Here is a 22,636-nt window from a genome sequence, read left to right on the forward strand (position 1 = left end):
AGAACCTCTTTATTAAACAATCATCCCTTTCGAAACTTACCCTTTCCAAAATTAATTATACATTTCATGATCACCAAAGATCTCCGAACGATCTCAATGAAAATTAAAACTCGATCGAGGAAGAAAAATCCGAAAAAAAAAAGAAAGAAAATCATAAAACTGATCATCCACTTGTCCACTGCGTCATAAAAAACTCGTATGCTCCGCGCGAAACCGATGCCCATCCTCCCCCTCTCCCCCCCCTTCTTCTTCTTTTTTTTCTTTTTTTTATCAATTTATTTCCGGAAGAAACGTACTCCACTCCGCTCGCTCTATCTCCACCGTGTTTGCCCTTGCTGAGTTCTCCTCCCATCCGACGAGCAGAAATGAGCCGTGACAAAATCGCTAAATTGAACACCGCCGCGCCCCGTGTACACCCGCGTGTACGTACATCAATAAATAAACCTGGTGGCTTGTAGCAATGCTCTCCGACCTGGGAAGGCAAGCGGTGTGCATGTGTACCTTGTCTGACAATATGGTTTCCAATATTGTCCAATATGTATGATTCACCCCGCCGTTTCCACGAATCGTTTCACCGTCTCTACACGCGCCCCGTATCTACGTATATACGGCGCGTATATATATATATATACAGAGATGGGTTATTGCGGAACCCGGAAACCGGTGGCAAGATCCTCGACCAGCCTAGTTCGTCTCTCGTGTCATTATCGTTGCCTTTTATTCGCTTGTTACACCATGTTTTTCTCGTTACGTAGGATATACATTATACTCTTTCGAGTGAATCGAAATTGAATCACGATGAATCATTATTATTATTATTATTTTGTATTTCGTTGAAATAGAATTTTTCAACTTTGCGAATTATATTACATGAATGTTTGATTCGAAGATTCGTAAAAATTATCTCATTCGTGATCGGAAACAATTTCAATTTCAATATACATATTCGATTATAAAAGTAAAATTCTTAATCCACGAAATTACAAGTTTTATTATTTATATACATATTTATCTTATCCTAATCGCTTGATCTAAAACAAAATTGTCTGATTGTCTCCCGGCTCGAGAATCACGATGGAAGAAGAAGAAGAAGAAGAAGGAGAGATCGATTCCCTTCGAATTCATCACGGTATGCACAATTTCCCCGGCTCAGCCAATCTCCTTGAAAATCACATTTAATATCGTACTCTTCCTCGAGTTTCGTACGAAAGAGAAACAAAGGTAATAACCCCCTCCCTTCCTCCCTCCCCTTCCCGCAACCGTGGTCTCAACGACAAAGGATATTACGATCCGCTATCACGTTGGGCGGAAAGAATATACCCGCGAGCGACTGAGACAGGTCGGTGCACGCGACCTGTACCCGCCAAGAAATAATTAACAAGTCCTGGATTTACCTCCCCCCTCCCCCTCCCCCTCCCCCCAGAAAAGAGGGGGATAAGTAAAAAGCTCGGTCGATTGAATCCGTGGCTGGTCGTGGTCTACGCGTGGCTGCAAAACTGCCTTTATTTTCAATTTTCATAATAGCCGTATCGACCGGCGATGGTGGTGGTGGTGGTGGTGGTGGTGGTGGTGGTGGGTTACCTTCCATCTCGAGAGCCTCGATAACCGTGTCTGTGGTTGCGCGTGCACGCGCTTGTACGCGTGTTGTGGACGAGGGACGATATAATCGTGGGGGTTGTGCAGCGAGTAGTTTACTCGAAAGGAGGGCGCGGGGGTGGTAGATATCAATCATGGGGGTTCAGGGCTGTCAACCCATCGGCCTCCGCGATAAAGACACAGACCAGAATGGAACAACATGGAGGATATATTCTTCCAGACGATCCACGGATAATTCTTCTCTTGGCTTCTTAATTGCGAATTCAAGGGGGAGGAGAGAGAGTTGATTCGAATAAATATATTTTTTTTAGATGGATTGAAATCGATATTTTTAATTAATAAATTCAATTAATTAATTCGTTGCGAGATCAACCGAGACTCGACGAAATTTATCTGTCTGTATCGAAAGAAATATCAAATCGTTTTAACGTTTCTTATCGTCTCTCTCTCTTGCGCAAATATTATCCTTTTTAAAAATACCCCGTGTTTTCGCTCGGATAATACGTATTTCTCGGGGCGAGAAGGAGGAGGAGGAGGAGGATACGTTTTTCTCCTCCGGTCGTGAAGATTTTTCGTCGTTCGGTTTCGAACGAAGAAGCTCGGACGGGCCACGAAAGGGCCACGGCTGAGGCAGAATGGAAAACAATAACTTTTTCATTTACCGGGCAAGATATTACCGCGATATAAGCGCGGCTCCACGATAAAACTAAGGCAACGTCGTACAACGACGACGACGACGACGACGACGTCGTTCCACGACATGGAGAGTTTTACTTCCTTTTTGCGAAGAGGGAACTCACGATCGAGTATATTATTGCATGGCGTGTGTATATATATATATATATGTACGTACGCGTGTATCTATATATATATATCCATATATCGTTTCTTCGTATCAAGATTTCTATTCTCTTGCTGTTACAGGAAACCTTTATTTCGGTGTGCTCAAGAATCGAGGAATAGTCAGCGTATATACGGCGATAGACGTTGGGGGAGGTGGTGCGCGTGGTGAGTCCCTTTGAAAATGTGTCTACTGTAAAATATATTTCCTGATCGCGGTAATGGATAGAAAATAAGCTGTACCATTGCCAGCCAGCGGGGATATTTATCGGGCCAGATTCTTATTCTCTTTTGAACGAGAGGGGTTCTTTATCTTTTTTTTTTTTTTTTACGATGCGTGATCGATCTTTTCATTTTGTTTTTTCTTCTTTTTTACGCGTTCGCTCGCGATTTATTAATCAATTTGTTGCAACGCGAAATTTAGAGGGTAGAATATCAATTATTTTGAAGAATAGAGAAAGTGTGATGTGGTGGAGATTTTAATATGTTTCGATTAGGAAAGAATTTTGAGTTTTCTTTAGTTCAGAAATTATCTTATCTAAAGTGTCCTTGATCGTTATTAATCAGGGAGAGGGAGAAGATAGATAGACTATTTTTGTATTTAAAATTTTTTAATACTTGCATAAATCAGAAACTGTGAACGTTATATTGTAAAAGTTGGTTGTAAAAGAAGAAAATCGACTATCGAAAGTGAATGATAATAATAATTCTGCTCGAATTATTTCAATCGATCATCAGGTTTACGTATTTTATTAATCAGGGAGAGGGGAAAGATAGATAGACAATTTTTGTATTTAAAATTTTTTAATACTTGCATAAATCAGAAACTGTGAACGTTGTATTGTAAAAGAAAAAATCGACTATTGAAAGTGAATAATAATAATTCTGCTCGAATTATTTTAATCGATCATCAGATTTACGTATCTTATTAATCAGGGAGAGGGGAAAGATAGATAGACAATTTTTGTATTTAAAATTTTTTAATACTTGCATAAATCAGAAACTGTGAACGTTATATTGTAAAAGTTGGTTGTAAAAGAAGAAATCGACTATCGAAAGTGAATGATAATAATAATAATAATAATTCTGCTCGAATTATCTCAATCGATCCATCAACAGGAGTCGAGTTCATCAGGTTTACGTACCTGTCCCAATAGAAACATCCGGGCTCTGATATCGCCCCCCGGTTTCGACCCACCCCGTACATCGTCGTTGTGTAAATGCGCAATATCCAGGGCTGGCTGTCCGCTATCAATGTCTTCGCACGATTTATCGCGACTTTACACGCGAACCCCTCCGCCATTCCGCCGGCAAACTTTTTCAATTCGTGCTAGTTTCACTTATCGGCCACCGTGAATTTGCTCAGCTATTAATCCTACTTCGAACCTATTTTTTTTTCTTCTTCTTCTTCTTCTTTCTTCCTTCCTTCTCGCATCCGCCGGAAGTAAGGATCCGTCCAGTTTGATAATAAAAATTTGCACCCGTCGATCGAGCATTTTAAGCATTTGAAAATAGGGGATAATCAAATTTTCAAGGAAATCTTTGATTTGATCTAATGATCAAGTAGTGATTACTTCGATTTTTGGAAGATGTTTGATGCTCGATCATTTCTTAATTCTTCTGCAGTATTTTTAAGTATTTTTATTATAGAGAAAGATCGTTGGTTAGATTGGTATTAATTTCTTTCTTCTAATTGACCTGAAACGAATAACTTTTAAAAGTGGTAATATTTCGTTGAGGGTGATCAATAGGCGTATCATTTCACGCGAGAAAATTATTTTTTATCGGCTTTTAGAATTAAGAATTCTACGTTATTACTATCCTTTGGTATTGTTAACACACATGCGAGTTTGGTATGATCGAAAATGAAATGGATATTTCGAAACCGAATTTTTTACAATTTATTAATTCGTACGCGAGAATATTATATGCTCCTCCTTCGAAGAAGAAGAGACAGATTGCAGAAAATATAGCGAAATCGTATTGAAAATAAATATCAAAATCTATTACTTGTTCTCTCCATTATTTTTATTTTCCATTATTCAGAGTAACAATTGATTTAGAAGAGAATTACTCGTAAAAACCATATATCTAAAAACTATATACATACACATATAATAAGAAATAAGAAACTCTTGGAAACTCGAAAAAAGTATAATAAAACAGAAACAAGTCGATTTCTATCTATTTAATTTTCCAATCGCGAAATAACGACGCACGTGGCATATTTTAATCGTATAAAATAGAAGAATTATTCTCGAAACTTGATCGCACGCTTTCAAACTCGCGAAAAACTCTTTCTATCGACAAGTTAATTCTCTCGATCGAGAAGTAATAACTGGATACCTCGGGGAGCCGTGCGCGCATTACGCGTGGCCCACGTGCGCCACAGTTTTCGATGCATATGGGGGAGGGGAAGGGGGAGAGAAAATATTAATGCCAGGGATTAATGCTCTAAACATTCCGTTAATCGTCATTAGCCATACGCCGGTCGAATAATAGGGGGATCAACATTGCCGATAGTAGTACATTGGCCCATATCGGTGAAATACGCTGGTGCTATAGCCGGTGTTATAATAGAGAGAGAGAGAGAGAGAGAGAGAGAGAGTATTGGCATATGTTGGGATACAGTTTCGTTCCCATTATAGCTGGTTACATTCGTGGCCGGATATTATATCGTCTCGAACGTTCTTTTGCACGCGTATGCGATCGGGTGACGGCTTTATATCCCGCTTTCGAGAAGTTGATTGTTGCAATATCATTAGGATTATTCGATTATATCGATATATTGGAACGAGTATGAAGTATCGAAAGGAATTTTTCGATGATAAAGAAATATAAAAGACACGTGTCGTAAAAAGTATCGAATGAATGAATTAAGAAAGAAAAATTTATTGTTACGTACGAGAAGATTTCTTCATGACAAAGAGTTGTAATTTAATAATTTGGTTCCCATTTTTTCGTCATCATGTTGATTTTTAGACGATTATTTCAAAAGGAATTTTTCGATGGTAAAGAAATATAAAAGACACGTATCGTAAAAAGTGTTGTCGAATGAATTAAGGGGAAGAAAAATTTATTGTTACGTATTTAAGAAGATTTCTTAACAAAGAATTGTAATTTCATTAATAATTTGGTTTCTATTTTTGCATCGTCATGTGGATTTTTAGACGATTATTCCGAAAGGAATTTTTCGATGGTAAAGAAATATAAAAGACACGTGTCGTAAAAAGTGTTGTCGAATGAATTAAGGCAAAGAAAAATTTATTGTTACGTACGAGAAGATTTCTTCGTGACAAAGAGTTGTAATTTAATAATTTGTTTCCCATTTTGTATGTTAATTTTTAGAAGAAGAAAGGAAACGAAGGAAGATTTGATCGATCAAATTTAAATATAGAAACTTATCTTATGGGAAAAAGAAGATTTCGATTTCGTTCAAGGATTTCAATTCTCTCAGATCGACGAAAATATTTCAATTTTCAATTGAATTCAGCACGATTACATCACTCGATGAAATTTCTAAAGCTCATCGATATACAAACAACACAACAAGTTTCTATTTTATTAAAAATAGAAAAAGGATCCAATTGAAAAACCAAATCGCCTAATCGAAAAATTCCAATTTTTCCAATAATTGTGTAATAATTGTTCATCGAGGTTGCATCGTCGTCGTGATTCGAATGAAATTTCTACGGGCATCGATACACATATGTAGAATATACATATGTAACAGGCTCCGTTTCACGCTCGCCAATATACACATATATATAGTCGATTCACACACACACACGCGCGCGCACGACTGCATCAACATTCGTTCGCCTGTTACTAAAAGGCCGCGCGGTCCAGATCATTCCTGGAAATTGCTCGTCTAACGGGAAGCGTAACTCATCAATCAATGTTTCCTCGCGTTTCTCGTGACTTATCACGTGGAAAACCGGTGAACGACCGCGCCACAAGATTCCCGAATCCTCGACTAAATTAATCAAACGGCCTTTTCGACGCCCTGCCCCATTTCATTTCACGCTGTGATCAGGTGCTTATCGAATAGATGGGGATGGAATTGGCCGGTTATCTCCCTCGATCATATGCCCGATCATACGCCAAGGAAGCAAACTTCTTTTTCTTCGTTTCTTTCGAAATCGTATGAAACTTGTTTACATACATAAAGTGATCACTTGTATTATCCTTTATAGTATAATTTTTACTCCACAATTTTTAATGAATTGAACACGATAAATTACTGATTATTCGAAAGATTCTATAAATAATTTTCATAGCTTATCGGAAAATATATCCAGGCGATAAAAATTCATCCGTATCCGGAAGGAAGCAAACTTCTTTTTCTTCGTTTCTTTCGAAATCGTATGAAACTTGTTTACATACATAAAGTGATCACTTGTATTATCCTTTGTAATATAATTTTTACTCGACAATTTTTAATGAATTGAACACGATAAATTACTGATTACTCGAAAGATTCCATAAATAATTTTCATAGATAATATAGCTTATCGGAAAATATATCCAGGCGATAAAAATTCATCCGTATCCGGATCGGAAAAATGTCCCTCTCGATCTCGGATAAAAAAACTCGAATCAAAGTTGTTGTCCGAAATAATTCAATCCCCTCCTCTCCACCACTTCTCCTCCCCTCCCAAAGAAAGAAAAACGGTAGGAAAAAGGGAGAAAAAATTGCTCCGGACTCGATCCGGAATATAAATAAACAGCAGCAGCGATGGTCGAAATAAGAAATACGATATTTTTGGTCGAGGCTGGCCATCCACCAGTTGGAAACTGTACGCAGCGCACGAGCGCGCGTGGAGAGTACACAGAGTGGTGGAGTTTCTTTGTGTTATCGTACGCATCAAAGAGTGGCGGTGGGTGCGCTCCTCTTTCCGATCCTGCTTGCTGTGCGTTACACAAACGATGATACGAGCGTGTGCGCGACCGAGTGCAGGCTCGAAGAGTGGCGTTTCATCGACGATCGTCGTCGCACAACTGAGCACTCGGTCCATCAAACCCATTTCCACTGTACTATTATACCAATCAGCATCGCTTCTGCCGTTCTGTTGCAACGAGCAGGAATTCTACCGTGAATTCCTACTCGCCCGGCTGAAAAATTTTGTCCCCGCGTTTCGAGGTGGGAAATCGTTCCACTTTTTCTTTTCTCTTTTTAAAGGAAATTTAATCGACACCTTGGACGTTTGTTGTTTTTACGGACTTTGGAATTGGGATCTTTTTTTCTTCCCTTTCTTTTTCTTTTTCTTTTTCGTGGAGTGCGAAATCATCCAGATTGGGATAAATCGTTGGCTGTGAATGAGGGATCCGTTGATTAGGTTCTTCTTTTCGATGGAATATGTGAGAGTTGGTAATTATTGAGTACAAATAGTTTCGTTATATATAGTAGATAAAGTAATGATGAATGTAATTTGCACGAGCTTATAGGTGACTTGATTAATATTCTCTTGGAGTTCTTCGTAATCAGAATGGAAGAATTGAGGAAAATAAGATTCAGACTCCAGTCACAATCCAGTGGTAGAATAAATCAATAAGGCATTTAGATAAATGAATCAATAATTTATATTCCTTTTCCTTTAATTTTCCTTGCACGAGTCACTTTTAACTTAATCTCTCATCGTCGATCGATCTATTATCAAATTGTTAAATCTCATGGCTTGCGGTAGAAAAAAATTGATATTACCCAGGAACAAGATGTTGTGCTAATGTAACTTCGACATTTATGAGCCGATGAATACGTAAGCGGCTTATACGTTACGTAGAGAACGCGTTCAAAGTATCATCCAGATTTCAAAAGACGTTATCGAAGCCTCGTGAAATCTCTCTCTCTCTCTTTTGGTATTTTGACACTAACGAGAACGAATAATCCACGATGATCCCCTTTTTTCCCCCGATAAAACAATTTTCGAATTCTCGCGCGCTTCTCGTTAAAATTTCATCCGAATATTTCGAAAGAAAAAAAGAAAGGAAGGAGGAACTCTTTTCGTCGATATTTTTAAAAAAAAGAAAAAAGGAAGGGAAGAAAAATTGAAAAAAAGGGAGAGAAAAATCCCATTTCACGTTGATACTCTCGTACCACTTTATATAGTTAATAGACGGGAATATTATGCATTAAAACCGGGTAATATTTCTTTGAAAAATTAGCGAGATTCGTTTCCGACATCGAGGAAGGGAGGGAAGAACGAGGGAGGGAGGGAGGGGGATCTAAAACTGACAGGGAAGTGGTACGAAAATGCCAGCCACTCTTGAATAGTTAAAGTCCGTGCACAGCTGATCCATTCGGCAATCAATTTCATGAACGGCCAATTTCTCGCGCCCAAGTCTTCATCCGCCATCGGTTCCTCAATTACGCAAAATGGCAGCCAGTTTCAAGATGATAAATTATAGGCGACGCTGCCTCGAATCTGATCGATTTTTACACCTCCTCGTCCGCCCTCGTGTCACGACACCTCGGGCTAAGGGAATATAGATCTTCCTTATTTTTCTTCCTCACAATTTTGCAGTAGGCAGATCTTGCAAAAAAAGAAAAGAAGAGAAAAGAAAAGAAAAAGAAAAAGAAGGGAAAATTTATGGAGCAAAAGGAAAGGGAGGATGATTTATTCGTAATTTCATAGAAGAATTGATCCTAGAAGACGAAAATTGTTAAGAACGAATAATGAATTATTTTATTAGCCTCTATTGATCTTCCTTTAAATTTATTACAACAATCAAACTCAACGATCAAAACGAGAAATTTTATGAAAGATTAAAATTCGAACAACTCCAACAACATTTTCTTGATCCCTCGAAAAATCGAGATTTCGAGAAATTCCTTCTTTCTCGATCAAAACTGTCTCTCAACAATGACTCGTCCGTCAAAATGGGAAGAGAAGAGGAAAAGAATAAAAAAAAAAAAAGAAAGAAAGAAGAAGAAGAGGAAGAGGATACGAAGTAATCCATCCGCTCATCTTCCAGTAATTAAAACTTATAATTCGCGGCAACCCTCCGCCAAGCCTTGTCCAAGACCCTTGTCTTATCTTTCTTCCTCCTCCCTCCCCTCCCTCCTTCCTTCCCCGCTCGCACCTCGTCAGAGCGCGTCTTCATTTTCATCTTCGCCCTACGCCTCGCACCGTATGCCCTCCTGCATATTTCATACTTTGTACCGCAATTACTTTATCGCGCTTCCATGGATTTCGGCCTCCCATGAGGGAGAAGAGGGGAGGGGCGAATACTTATCTTCCTGTCAACACCGTGGTCCGAATACCGTATTCCGAATTTTCGAATCCCGAGGAAGAAGCGAAAGAGGTTGGAATTTCGATCCCTTCTTTTCTCTTTTTTTCCACGCGTGATGGAAATCGATGAAAATGTGAGAAGAAATTATTTTTTTCTTCTCTTTTTTCTTTATATTTAAAGATGAAATGTGGAGAAATTTTTGCTAATGATCAGTTTGTTTCTTTTCAATATTTAAGATTGCATATTTGGATCGTATATAAATGTGTATGTGTTTGAGTTATAACAATGTTTGTTTGATATTAAATAATAAAAGAATCACAGTACAAAGGATTGATAAAAAAGTATATCGTTTCGAGAGAAAAGATAGAGTGATGAAAATTTCCAAATGCATCCAAAATTCGCTCTCTCGAGAGGAGGAGGGGATCTAATATCGAAACTATAATTCGATAATTTAGGAAGGAAGCGGCGTATACACACGTACGCACGCTCGAGTAAACAAAATTTACTTGGAGAGCGGGGACGTCCCGCTTACTCTGTCGCGCGACGCAGAAGCGAACGCACGTTTCCAAACATTTCGAAATTTTATTTAATTAATTAACATGGAGCGGCGATTCACGAGAAAGAAACTCGAAGAATTTTTCTTTTTTCGTATATTCGAGAGAAAGGATTTCACCTTCGATTTCATCCTTCACTTGGAGGGAAGCTCGAAGAATAGCAAAGTGTTTGCTCGTGGTGAGAGAGAAAGGGGAGAGTGTATATTTCGAGGTATCTCTGCCAGCGAAGTCAACGATATTAAAGGAGAAAGGAAACGAGGCAACAAATTCCAAGTGTATTTCCGTCTATCTTATTGGCGACGTGTAGTTTGAGACGAATCTCTTCCTGTTTTTTCGGTGGACAATTTGTTTCTCATGTTCTACTTCCTTCCTTGGAAAATGTTTAGGGTGAATTTTCGAAATTAATTCGAAGGAGGATTCAAACATGAGAGTTTCTTAGAATAAAAAAAAAAAAATAGGAAAGATAGGATTTAAAAATATTTTGAATTTTTCGACTTTTTCTTCTTCTTTCCGTTTCTTTCACTTTCTTCTTCACTTTCTGAAAGAGAAATTTAAGGTGTCTCTTTAGCGTGTCTCCTTTAAACTACGTGACACAGTTGCCTAACAATCTTCTTCCTTCTTGCGTATATATATATATATATATATACTTGGCTACTATGTTTCAGGATTTATTTTTAATACGTGACTGTCGTAAACAAGTAGCTATAAAAAGAACAGCTTGCTGGCCGAGTGTCTACGTGGAATGAAACGTTATACACCGAATGAAGAAACCTTTTTTACATTCATTGAATAACGAACATTGATTTATATATATACTTTGGAAAACAATTCCTGAACCATGATATTTAACATCGAATAAATCCTGTGATTGTTATAATTAAAAATAAGATCGTAGAGAATTTGAGAAATTGAGAATGGTTTATATAAAAGAAGATCTCTCTTTCTCTCTCTAGTGAAAGGGAAGGAGAAATTAGTGAAGAGAAGAGATGAATCTCTTGATTTCAGAATTCTTGTGATCGATGAAAATTTGCATATGCAATATGTGGTAACTTAATAATAAAGCGAAATCGTCGAAGGGTGGATAATTATTCAAACGAAGGGGAGGAAGGGGTGCGAGGCGAGCGAGGGCGGGATCTCCGAGATATGCAAAAAGGAAGGAGCGTGTGGAGGAAAAAAGAGGAAGGACCCAGGGAGACAAAGTGGAAAAAGAGGAAATCGACAGAGGAGGGAGAGGGGAGAATAAGAACGCGAAGGGGTAGACGCCATTTTTCAGTCTAGCATCCATGAATCTGAAATTGAGTGGATCAGCCATCTGCGCCACTGTTTCTTCTTACCTACAGGATAGATCCTGTATGCGCATACAACGCGATTCTTCCTTAGCAGACTGTAAATTGCGTATGCAGCCACCTTTCTATAATTTCCCCCCCCCCTCGATCTTTCGAAAAATTTCGAAACGACATATCAACGCGTTATTTCGATATCCCCCACTCTCTCTCTCTCTCTTCTCTTTAAATCTTCAAACATCATAATACAACTCTTTCTTATAATTTGATTTGAAATAATTTATCATCGTTGAAATAGAATTTTAAATAAGTGTTATTCCACTTGTGTAAATAAAAATTTAAAAGACGCGTTATAATCGAGAAAGGAAATGGATGGATTAAAAGGGAAATTAGGGAAAAGAGCGGTTAAAATAGAAGCTCGAAACAGGATTTTTCTTGGTTTTCGATCAACCGTATCCCTCGTTCGATTCGATTTGTCTCTCTCTCCCTTCGCCTCTGTCGGGGAGAGATTCTCTTCCCGTGGGGTGAGCGGGAAGAGACACGTCTAAAATATAATAAACCCCGGCAACGTTACGACATACGGGCTCACCCGTCCCCGTAAATACCCCCGGTATGGATTTTGAATATTTTACAGGTCGCATAGGTGGGCACACGTGCACGCCTGCGTTTCAGATTGTGCATCCCCTACAGGGTGTTGCGAGCGCGCGATCATCCGTGAACGAGAAAAGAAGACGAATCCACTCTCCGTCGAGAGAGAAAATTTTCCAATTGGAGAAATTTTTGTGAATAATGAAAAATACATCGTTTTCATCCTCTCTTGTATCCGAGTTTTTTTTTTTTTTTTTTAATCGATTCGAAAATGAATTTTTATTAAATTGGTAATTAAGTTTCTGTGTCTTTCTTGTCGAATGATATTTATCGAATGGACGATATTGGAAAATGGGGATATTGGGGATATTTGAGAGAGAGAGAGGGAGGGGAAGTGGAATAATTTTTGCGAAAATAGTTTAAGGAGAAGAATGAAGATTTATTCGAAATTATCTCGAAAGGAGTAAAATTAAATATTTTTCTCAAATTTTGATGTTTAATAATATTACGTTCGATGATAGGGAATGATAGAGAGGAGAAATTTTAAAAGAGTGGAATTTGAATGGACACACGGTGTATACGAAAGTGTAGTGTATATAGGTCGGTCCAGTCCTGAATATTTTTCAAGAGGTAAAGAGGTTGCCGGAGGAGTCTTGATGCAATTTTCGTTGGAACTAGATGTTTCCTTGCTTTTTGAAATCTGTTTCCTCGTCCTCTATCAATTTGGCCCGGATATAGTTTCCTAAACATTCAAATCTCTTGAAAATCTATATAAGAAATAATTACTTTTAAGCTTTTAAGATTTGCGTTTTTAATTCTTTTTTCTTTTCTCTCTTTATAAATAGAAACAATATAGATGAATACTTAAAATTGATATCAGGCATTTTTTTTTTCATAACTTTGCAATGATTTTAAATATATAAAATGTTCTCCGTCGATTCTATCTACGATCATTTCAACTCGAATCTTTAGGGAGTTTGAATTCCATCCTCTCAAAGATATTTCATGCCACCACCATAAATTTTTATTAGAATTTTATTCTATCGTACACAGAAATTTCTTTCCAACGATTGGTTTAAAAAAAAAAAAGGGAGGGAGGAGGAGGGAGTTGAAACATTCCATCGATGATTCCTTCACGGAATCATTTCCAGTGTTCCCGAAACACGTAATTACGGGGACGAAGAATTATTCCAAGTTTTAATCGGTTGCAAAAATGTATTCTTCGTCCCCACACGTGTATGATCCAAGGATAATAATTCCTTCTCGCAGGGGTGTCGAACGTTGCCAGGGCCGGATGTAATTCCAAACTTTAAATTGGGAGGCGAACTTGCTCGTCGCTCGCTGGAAACGCAAGACGTAACCGATGGGACGCGGCAAAAATCACCTCAATTTCGACTGCGCGCCCGCAGGAAATTCCGGCAGCAAACCCCTCCTCCTCCTCCTCTCCCTCCTCTTCCTCCTTCTCCACCTGCCCGCCCTCCTCACCCACTTTATGGATTAACGTTCCAACTTTGTCATTATTCTGATTGCTTGGCGTTAAGCTCGTTAGCCGTCGATGCACCGCGTCACCAACTTTCCTTTACTGTAATTTACCGTGTAAGTTGTTGTTACCGCTCGAACAACAATACTCTCCGTGCCCGGAGAGGATCCGTTACACGGTTATCGACACGGTTCTCCTCTCGCGCAACGATTCATTTTTAATTGGAACTTTTTTTGCGTGATTCTTTTCTTCCTTTTTTTTTTTTTTTTTTTGCTTTCTTCTTCTGACACCGACAGATATTTGTTCTTGTTAAAGAAGAAAAAGAAAGAGAGAGAGATTCTCTTTACTCATTTGGAAATTTCGAAGCGGTTTTCTTTTTTTGTTGTTATGTTATTCCGATATGCGACGAGGAAAGGGTGGACGATTTTTTTGCTAGGGAAAGCAAGAATTTCCGATCCGAGTTTATATTGCATCGTAATCACGACCAAACAATGGGATAAAATCCGCGAAACAATTTGATAACGGAGAATGGGGAGGGGGGGAAATTGTTATATTTACTCAAGAAATTGGAAAATTAATTCGATATCTGTGGACACGCGATTTCATCCTATTAAAAATTATAATGTAAATGTTGCAAAAGAACTTTTTACATACACGATTTATCTGTATGAGGATGTTATAAATGACATAGAAATTGCACGATGATATAAAAATTGGGAGCAAAAATTCTCGCGATTAAAATGTGAATGTAGGGAGAAGGTTCTATAAAAAGAATATTAAAATCGTTTCGAAAAGATAGGAGGAATTCGACGAGCAATTCTCTTTATCTTCCCTGTTGATAGGCTCGAAAAAAAGAAAGAAAGAAAGGAAGGGACAAATTTAGAAAAAAAAAAAATCTCTTCGTTCCAGCTCGATTCCACCCTCTTACAACCCTCGTCGGGCACAATCCCGGAAAAATCTGGGAAAATAAGCGGCAACAAGCCGAAAACATTAACCGAAACTGACAACCGTGGCCACACACGTGTCTCTCATCCCCATTTCCAGCGACGTCGACCTTCGTCCTCGTCGTCTTCACCATCGTCGTCGTCTTCGTCTTCGTCTTCGTCGTCTTCCTTCTCCGCCACCGTCTCCTCTAAATTATAAATTACTCGCGTGTAATTTCGAGCCGTGGTGGGTGAAGGAAAACGAACTCGAGATCCAAAACGGAGACGACTAAGGGGCGAGATGGAAGGGGGAGGGGGTGGAGTGGAAGTGACGTAGAAAGGACGAAGGAAGACGAGTGGGGCGAGTCGAAAACCCTTGTTTTGGAAATTGCCACCACTCTTTCTGGGTGGTATAATTTTTGGAAAGAACTGGAAGTGGATCCGTGAATTCCAAGATGAAGGAAATAGATGACGAAAATGAAAATGTTAAAGAAACTTTGACATTCTTCTCTTTCTTTGCCTCTCCAGCAGACAGATATCAATCCCCTTAATGTTTAAACTTATGACCGTACTGTGTCGTCAAATATACATAAGAAAAAGTGGAAGGAAAATTAAAGAAACTCTTGAAAGAGAGAAATGCACGAAGCTTTATTTATATATATATATTTTCTAAAAAGAAACGATCGAGTAGGGAAAAAACGAGATGGGTTGATCAAAGGGATTGATTATGCCTCGAGGGAAAATAGAAGAATAATTTTAAAAAAATTGGCGAGAGAGAAAATGCGAGATGTTTTCTGAAGAAACGGAGAAGAGATAGGAGAATGAATGCATCTAATGTAAGAAAATACATAAATAAGGATAATGGAAGAATATATATATATATACAACAGTTTGAAGAAAACTTTTTGCCAGCTTTGTTTAATTAACGGCACAAGCCTGTTATAATTTCGTTATATTAAATCAAGACACCGTTCCATTCCATGGAAGCCAGCCAACACGAGTCTCTCCAGGGCCCGAACGCACCTCGGCCGGGTACAAAAGCCGCGTAGGTTGTCCCGAGCCTTAATTATACCTCGTGCTCTCGTATATACCGGTGGAGGTCGTGGCCGTGTTGTATTATAGGCCGTGAAACAACACCCTCGGTTTGCTTGGCAAGCTCGTTTTGCATCGAGAGACGAAAGTTCTCGTCAAAGCTCGTCAAAGGAAAAAGCATCGATCGAGAACCGAACGTCGAAATTAATTCTTGGCTTGGCTTCGCCGACAAATATTTGACACGTAACACTTTGGACGAAGATGATGGAGTTGAACGATAACTGGAAGAAATATTCCTCCAATTCTTTTTACTGGATGGATCTAAGTTTTAAGCGATCTCGAAAGTGATTCTTGGATCCATGGATATTATAAATGACTTTGTTGTTTAATTTTTTTTTTATAACGAATGAAAATTACTCGATTTAAATATTCTTTCAACTTTGAAAACGCTTTTTATGTTTCCCTTCTCGGAAGAGATTCGAAAGAAATTGAAGAATTGAGAGAGAGGAAAAAAATTCCAAAGTTGCAAGAACAAAAACGGAATACCAATTATTCCTTCTGTAATCTTCTTTCGCAAGATCGAGGAAATATTGGATTCCATTGATTAAAATTCGACAATTTATCGATTCGATTCACTCGTTTGAAAAACCATGGTGCGGGAGGAGGAACCGTTATGTTCCTCTCCCCTCCCCTCATAGAGACAAGAGATTTTTATTTCTCCTTCTTCTGCACCAACAGCGTAATTACACCGATAGTAAACGTGTGATCTCTTTACGCAACGAACACTCCGTGTTACAAGCAATTTTAAATTGGATTTAATTAAGCTGTACGCTTGAGTAAAAATTTCTGGAATTAATACCGTGGGAGGAAAGGGAGAGCACGAACGTAATTACATTCCGATGATACCCGATGAAATAAAGGAAGTATGGGGAGAGGGAGGGAGAGAGAGAGAAAGAGAGATAGAGAGAGAGAAGGGGGAGAGAGAGAGAAGAAAGAAAAGAAAAGAAAAAAGGGAGGGAGAAAAAAATGAAGAGAAAAGGAAGAAATAAAACGTTCGGGGAAGCTTTCTAAAATTTCCTTTAATTACGGCGTTTCTCTTTCCCGACCACCAACGAAATGGCCAACGATACGCCACGGTTTCAAGCTCGATCGTAAGTTTACACAGCGATAAAATATATATCCCAGTTTTTTAAGCAGCGGACATTCCATCGTCGAGAACAAGATTTTAATGAATCCTCGATATATATATATGTATGTATATATCCTGGGTGGTTGGATTGGCCAGTTTCAAAGCTGGGATAAAAAGAAGAAAGGAAAAAAAAGTTTTCCCGCAGTTTTATGAAATTTTTTTTTTTTTTTTCACCTCCACGCGCCTTGTAACCTCACGTTATTTAACTTCTGATTCCTTTAATAAGAGAATTCTTTTTTCCTTTTTTTTTTCTCACAGGTTTTAAGCGATTCGATAATTGGTCGAGGAATTTTTCACTCGGTCTTGGCGAAATTACGATTCTTCTTTCAAGTGTAGGAATATCGAATCGTCCGATACGAATTGTTGAGTCGAGACGATGCATAAAAGTGAATAATTTCGATACGTCAAGTTGAGTTTTGAGTATTTTTCGTACGTGCAATGTTTTAATTATTCAACAAATTGTTCGTTCCGTGACCACGTTATTCGAAATCGAGACTCTTTTGAAATTAATATCTCTGGTCAAATGACGGATTTTTTAAATCAACGGTATCGAATAAGAAATAATTTCAGAGACGAGTAACGATTGTTTATAATCCTTTCCTTTTAAGAAATTTTCAATTTACCAAAATTTGTCAAAATTTAAAAGAGAAACGAAGCAATTGAAATACGAAGAAATCTCAACAATTTTCGACGAATAACCCCGTGACCTAAATAAAAATCAAGCGAAGAAAATTAAAGATATCGAACGAGACACGCACACACACACAGACGCACAAATACCTCGATTCTTCTTCATTCCTCGGCCTCCGTTCAGCGATGCACGACAGAGAAAGAGAGAGGGAGAATCCCTCATAAGTCCCACTTTTACCATTTCATTTCAGCCACGATGGCGGACGTTCCGTGGCGTGGGTGGGCCGAAATTATTTGCAGGAATGTCCTGAATTGGCGGGGCCAAGGGTGGCCTCCGTATATCCCGTGCCAAACCGCGTACACACGCTCCTAATTTCGGTGGCGAGAGCACGGGCCACCGCCAAATTGGATTTTATTGAATGCGTCTGTTAAGGGATTGTTCCGGTATGGTTTGTCGCCCGCCTATTCATCGAACATTTTGAGACAAATTGCCAAGGCTTCCCATAAGTAATTCCAATAAGTAATCGCCAGTCTTTTTTTGGAACATAATATGTACCCGTATTTCGAAGAAAATTTTGAGAGTAAAGCTGAGTAAAATGATATTTGATTTTTTTCTCCTTAGAATTATTTTAATTCGCTGCGTTTTCGAAGTTGGATGATGATAGTTTTTGTAAGAAGTTTCGTTTGGAGATGTTCATTCGATGAAATTATGCTGTTCTGAAATTAATTAAGATGCTGTACACGTACGAAGAAAAAAATCAATTTGCAAATTGATCATCAAAATTATCATCTCTCGACTTACAATTCAGACGATTCTCATTATTCTTTTTACATATAAAAGAATCGTAATTTCGCCGATAAACAAACAATTCGATTTAATCCTTTCACCAGGAGATTTTCAATCTAGGAAAAAATTTAAAGAAACTCAACAAAATTGTGAAGAAAAAAAGCGTTAGAAAATTGAACGATCGTGCGTATTGACTGCTGCAGACACTAATTAAATATTCCAGATTCTTAGAATCAGTCCGTAGAAACTATTGATATAATTCATCGTTGGAATACAAAATTAAAATTTCTTTCTCTCGGAAAGAATACTCATACTTCTCGGTAAAAGAATTAACATATTCATCGTTAAGAAATAGAATTTATTTTTCAAATTATCGTCTCGGTTAAATTATTCGACACGCGCTGTTTCGAGATCGTGGAAGGAATTAAAACGAAGAGAAGAAAGAAGAAATAAGAAAAAAAAAAAAAACAAAGAAACGACTCGACTCGAAGAAAGAAATCGACTCCTGGAACGAAGATTGGCGTTGGTTAACGAGTGTTTAAGCCAGTCGAGGTTCTCCCTCCCCCTTGCCCCCATCAGGAAGTCGTTAGATAAGCCTTGAAACAACGGTGGCCTGGTTGCAAGTAATGGTCTCGTACCATGAACATTGCGAAACGATGATGGTTACTACTGCTGGACGTTTACAACGTTACAACTGGAAACGTTCTGGACGAGATGTATATATGCGCCATACGCCCGCCTAACGCGGAGATGGACGTTGCTAAGAGGTTAGGTAAGCCGCATGCTCGAATGTACTAACATAAAAGCTAATGTGGCAAAGTGCGGTTATGTCTGCAATGGAACTGGCCCTTCCACGTCTCCTCCAGGTCCCCTAATATCCTTCCTCCTGGATGCCACCCTCGTGCCCTGTCTTGTCCTTACATCTCTTCGTCTCTCTTTCATTCGTCGCGTTTCTTCTCGCTTTGGTATCGAAAGTTGAATCGAATAAATATTCGTGATTATTGTTATACGACAATCTTTATTAGATTATTAAACAGAGTGTTCAATAAGGATAATGAAAGTCTATTTAAATAATTTCTTCCATGAATTAATTCTCTCCATGCAAGTTTTAATCTAACCAGATATATTTAGATTATAGAAAAAGAAGAAATAATTCCACAAGATTGAAAACGTTTCAACAAAGGGCGTTTGACGAATTTTCAACACGCGTGATTGAAATTTCGAAGAGAGAAAAGAAGAAAAAAAGAGAGAGAGAGAGAAAGAGTAAGCAAGGTCGCTTAAATCCGTCGATGGAGATTGAATGCAAATTGATTTATCGGTTGTTCGATAATGACCATTCACTTGTTCCGGCAATCTCGTCTTTAGACGAAGTTAAGGGCGGGAAGGGGGGGAAGGGCGTCGGCCCCGGATGCTAATGAGAGTATCAAAACCGAGAGCGCGAGAAGGGAGGTTATAATTAGCTATCGGGTAAATGGAAATTGAAGACAATGAAAGAAGGGTGTTGTAATGAAGTTAATATCACTTCCGTGCAGAGATGCAAACACCCGATTAATATATCTATTGGCGCGGAGGAGGAGAGGGGGGAGGGGGAGGGGGATAATAAATAATCGCGATCCCGAAACGCTTCTGTTCGAAGTATAATAACAGGTTTGCATTGTTAATGAATTTTATACGAGGGGAGGATGGGGGAGGGATATCGCTGGCGATATTAATGGACGGGTCTAACCAAGGCGCGAGAAAGCAATTTCGGTAATTAATTAAAGAGTGAGACCGAGAGTGAATGATTGTTGTGCGCTGTTTATTGTTTATGAAAAATGTTTCCGTTTGACGTAAGATGGAAACATTGAGGATGGAAAAAAGGTGAGTTTGGGATTGCTGTTTGAAAAATAATTGTTAATTAGACGTGTATCGAGTGAGGGAGAAGTGGAATATATGAAATGATTTTTTATTCCTTTGAAACTTCTTTTTTTTAGGATATATATCATTGTTATTGCGTAACAAGTTGTCAATGTTACGCTCGTAATGATCAACAAGTTATAATATATATATATATATATATATATATATATATACAAATTAGAAAACATTGAATTTGCAAGATTGGAAATTATTAATTATAACGAGTCTCTCTAACCTGACTTCTCTTTAAAATAATACACTGAATTGAAAACTATATCTATCCACAAACATGAATACAATACAAGATTCCAGAACGATTTGAAGTATATAATATAATTAAACACAGGATTCCAGAGAAACTGGAAATCTCGTACAATTTTTTAACACACGCTCAAGGAAACAGAGAAAAATGAATATCGTTTGAATTGGCAAAGATCGAACGATTCCAAGCAACAAAAAAAAAAAAAGAAAGAAAAAAAAGGAGAAAAGAAAAATCAGCGTGCACTTAATACTCTCTAAATTACGAATAAGCCGGCAATAAGCAGCGATATCGAGCGCGCCCGATTTTCACGGAACGAAGACGCGAAATATATAATGTGAGGGTGTGAGTTTCGATCTAAGAGGGTGAACGGAGAGGGAGGGAGAGAGAGCGACAGAACAGGGAGGGAGAGAGAGAAGGACAGGAGAAGGCGGGTTCCATTAATATTCTCGAGAAGCGGAGGATCGAAGTTCAATTATTCAGAGGAACGCCGTTATACGCTCGTCACCCTCTGTAATGGTGCCGAGTGTCTTTTTGGCGTTTCATCCGTTGTCTTTTTTTTCCCCTCTCTCTTTTTTTCTCTTTTCTTTTCTTTTTTTTTTTTTTTTGCACCCTGTCGCCCGTGCACGTACGCGCGCTATACGCGGATACACGAGGCTCTCCTCTCGAAAAGAGGAGATAGGACAACGCCCCCATGGGACGTAAGGGGTTCACTGATTATAAGCAACGCGGATACGAATTAAAATAGTGGCGAAAGTGTACGAGTTACGTCGGGACATTTTGATCTCGAGTGAACAGTTGAAGGTCCATAATTGGGGAGTCAATTCCTCGTGATTGCTTTTTTTTTTTTAGATGATGGTGGTTGTTCGAGTTGTTTGATTTTTTTGGAAATATGCGTGTGATGATTTTGTTAAAGTTTTTGAAACGGGTTGTATAGATCGTATTTCGATTTCTAATCTAATGAAAAATGATAATCTTCGAATTTAGGATATATTGGTTTGTTAAGTTGGTCGGATTGTTGTAATTGAAGTAATAGCTTGTGAATAATTATTTTTATCCTTGGGAATCTTTACAAAATTTGAAATATTTATTCTTTTATTTTTTCGTACGAATTTCCAAGAATTTTTATAAAACATTCGTATATATCAAGAATAAAGATTTCCATACATTTATGTTTTTTTTAATTATATCTCTCGTTTCATTCTCTCGATTAAAATTCCACGTGTATTTTGTAGCCAATTAACGTGAATTAAAAAAAAAAAAAAAAAAAGAAGAAAAAAGAAAAAGGTTCTGAAAATTAACTTCAATTAAGCAACAAACGAAACGTATCAAAATTTGATTAATCTTATTTAAAAATAATATATACGAACGGACGAATTTCCTCGATTCATTTTTTTTTTCAACGGAGGGAAGTATTTACAAAAAACGAAAAAAAAAAAAGAAAAAAAAGAAAAAAAGAAAAAAAAGAGGAAGGGGAAATAAAATAACTTTGGTTGCACACGTCGCGTATAATTTTCCCCGGCGATTTTTCAGCTTCGAAACGGGGTGGGCAACTGGCGTTGTATAAACTACGAGGAAATTGATTCGAAAAAGAGAAACAAAAACTTGGTAAAAATTGGGGAAAAATTTCTCTTGATCCAACGTAGCTTTTGTTCGAATAGAAAACTATTGTAAATGGAATATAATGACCGTCCCGTTATCAGAGTTTCACAGCTTTATTCGGTTTATTGAAAAGCATGGTACACGCAGTATATAAGTTTCCTTTTTTTTTTTTTTTTTTTTTTTTTTTTAGAAAAGCTATCCTCTTTTTTTTTTATTCTTACGTATCGAAAATAAACGATCGCGAAAGGGAATATTTTTTTCCGTAACAAAATTTTCCAAACGTCGATCGAAATCAATCGATCAATCGAACAACAAAGAGGAAATTATCGTTTTAATCATTATCGATAAAGATTCGAAAAAGTTCTCTCCAAATTTTTTCTCGACGAATCAAAAATTCACGTCGCGATAATAATTGATTTAGAAAATTGTACAACTGCAGCATAACTGACGTTATAATTGCCAAATTATCTTCGATCCTCGCGTATTAAATATTAATTAATACCGGTACGGCTCTTAATTACGTCGTTAATTACAATATTCCCGAGCGCTACGAACACTCGATTGATCTTTCGACACTTCGCGATCAATTATACGCTTGTGCGATCCTCGCTGTTGAATTTGTTCCAAAAAAAAAAAAAAAAAAGAAAAAGAAAACGATATCCAACGAATCTTTGGCACAGCCTCGAGAGACAAAGATCTTTTCTTCGACAAGTAATAAATAAACGGGAAACAGAATTGAGC

The 22,636-nt window shown here is 37.9% G+C and overlaps 1 protein-coding gene across 5 annotated transcripts in view; it reads left to right on the plus strand.

The window, feature by feature from the left end:
• The window catches only part of LOC100576690 (negative elongation factor E), an 84,745-nt gene that overhangs the window by 27,163 nt on the left and 34,946 nt on the right, over positions 1–22,636 (plus strand). For 3 of the 5 annotated variants that reach the window (XR_003306073.1, XR_001705478.2, XR_003306074.1), the window contains exon 2: positions 2,521–2,604. The exons of the other annotated variants lie outside the window; for them this stretch is intronic. The gene's annotated coding sequence lies outside the window, so the exon portion shown is untranslated. The remainder of the gene's footprint in view (positions 1–2,520; positions 2,605–22,636) is intronic. 5 annotated transcript variants of the gene reach the window in all.

The sequence above is a fragment of the Apis mellifera genome, linkage group LG14, assembly GCF_003254395.2.
Source record: "Apis mellifera strain DH4 linkage group LG14, Amel_HAv3.1, whole genome shotgun sequence".
Taxonomy (NCBI): domain Eukaryota; kingdom Metazoa; phylum Arthropoda; class Insecta; order Hymenoptera; family Apidae; genus Apis; species Apis mellifera.